At 37.7% G+C, this 2,221-nt stretch overlaps 1 non-coding gene across 1 annotated transcript; it reads right to left on the bottom strand.

The window, feature by feature from the left end:
* Positions 1 to 1,907: 1,907 nt before the first annotated feature.
* TRNAC-ACA (transfer RNA cysteine (anticodon ACA)) lies at positions 1,908 to 1,979 on the bottom strand. The gene has a single exon. It is a non-coding gene; the product is annotated as a tRNA-Cys (tRNA).
* Positions 1,980 to 2,221: the final 242 nt, after the last annotated feature.

Here is a 2,221-nt window from a genome sequence, read left to right as displayed (position 1 = left end):
CTAACATAATAATGATTTTCAGACATGCACACTTCAAAATGGAACCCAAACAAAGATGAATATTTGTCAAGTTAAAATCTAGAATGTCTCTCCCTTCTACATCTGGGTTCATAGAGGAGTGTGTTGCAAATAGATAAAGAACCTTGGTGGAGTCTTCATGGATGAGATGTTAAAAATGGAGAGGTCTTGTTCCCACCCCTATTGAATGGGACAGGGTGGCCTTCTCTATGTAGGCTGGCATGGTGTGCGTGTGTGCTAAGTCACTTCAGTTGTGTCCAGTTCTTAGCAACTCTATGGACTCTGGCCCATCAGGCTCCTCTGTCCATAGGATTCTCCAGACAAGAATACTGGAGTGGGTTGCCATGGCTTTCTCTAGGGGATCTTCCCAATCCAGAGATTGAACTTGCATCTCTTATGTCTCCTGCATTGGAAGATGGGTTCTTTACCACTAGTGCCATCTGGAAATCCCCAGGCTGGCCTGGATCACTACATAATTACTGTACTAGGAATGAGCTTATCATACAGATGGTTATATATGATTTTACAAATATTTGTCTATTTCTTTCTAATAGGCAGAACAAAGAAATTCACGTAGTAGTAACTGTTCCTTGAATTTGAAGGACACAGTCCTTACCCAGTGAAAGTCAAAGAAGGTGATTTATGACAGCTCTTTTTCTTCATGGCAAAATTTAGAAAGAAATAAGAACAAAGTGCTCTGACACCTCTGAGAGAATCAAACACCCGCAATTTACAAAATAAGTGCTTTAAGTGACCTATGACCAAACTGACAGCCTCTTTAAAAGCAGATATAACTTGCCAAGATAGACAGAGAAGTTACGACCTGTTTAGAAGGATACCGGTCTCTAGCAGGAGGGGGTGAAGTTTTTGACACCAGCAACATCAAAGTATCACCCTAAAAAAAGACCAATTAGTTCTCTGGAATATATCTAAATGCAAGTGCAATGACTGATTGGCATCAGACCACTTATTTTACACCCAGCAGTCTCTGAAATTGCATGGGTCAAAAATTGGAAATGTAAAGGTTGGACTATGTGATTGAGGTATTCCTGGGGACACTGAGCTCGAGGATGCTCTCTCCAAAGGTTTCTTTGAAAGAATGTTTAGAGATGTTTTTCACTGATGCCTATTCTTTAGTACAGTTAACAGGAAAATCCATTCTATGCATTCTGATTCGGTAACTAAATGAACAAAAAGTACCATTTGAAAATATAGAAGGGAAAAAAGGAGAAGCAGGAGGAAGTGGAGGGGAAGAAAAGAAGAGGAAGATAAAGGGAAAAAGAGGAAGAGGGACTGGAGGTGGTACAGGAGACTATCATGATCACAATCAACATTAGAGCCTGAATCCCTCTTGTGAATATCAAAAGTAGAAGATGAGCTCTTATTTTGAGGGGGTCAATCTAGACAAATTAATTGCAATGATAATATAAAATAAAACCTAGTTAATGAATCTCCCTCTTTTATATTGTTGGTTTAGATCTTTTCATGTGAATGGTTGCAAAAAAGGAAATACAGTAATTATATTTGCTCTCTAGTTTTTTAAAGAAGACTAATTGCAAATGGTAAAACTGCTTCTTTGTACAGGCAAATTAGACTTTTAAAGAAAATTTTAATCATGAGAATATTATTTCATTATTCTCTTTAAACAAACAAATTGCAGTTAGGATTTGAGTCCTCATTTTTTCATCTGGTTATTATCATGCTCTTTGAGACCTGGCTTAAAGAAGAATCCGTCTCTTGACCAATGACTCTGAAACTGAAACTGAAGTCGCTCAGTTGTCTCCGACTCTCTGAGACCCCATGGACTGTAACCTACCATACTCCTCCATCCATGGGATTTTCCAGGCAAGAATATTGGAGTGGGTTGCCATTTCCTTCTCCAGAGGATCTTCCCAACCCAGGGATCGAACCCGGGTCTCCTGCATTGTAGGCAGATGCTTTACCATCTGAGCCACCAGGGAAGCTCTGTGTTTGTCAATTTATACTTTAAACTTCCACAAATAATATCAGTATTATTTTTCATTATTTGTTATTTTTATACTAGATACACATTTGTGCATTTTTGTTTAAAAGTCTTGATCAATATAGAAATAATAATAATAAAATATAAATGTCCCATTCATTTCACTAGTACTGATTCCCTATTCTCTCATCAGAGATCATACTATCAAAAGAGTAAGTACTGAATGAACTTATTTACAAA

This window comes from Bos javanicus, chromosome 9, assembly GCF_032452875.1.
Source record: "Bos javanicus breed banteng chromosome 9, ARS-OSU_banteng_1.0, whole genome shotgun sequence".
In the NCBI taxonomy this organism is placed as follows: Eukaryota; Metazoa; Chordata; class Mammalia; order Artiodactyla; family Bovidae; genus Bos; species Bos javanicus.
Note: the sequence above shows the minus strand (reverse complement) of the source record. Positions and strands in the feature narration are given on the sequence as shown.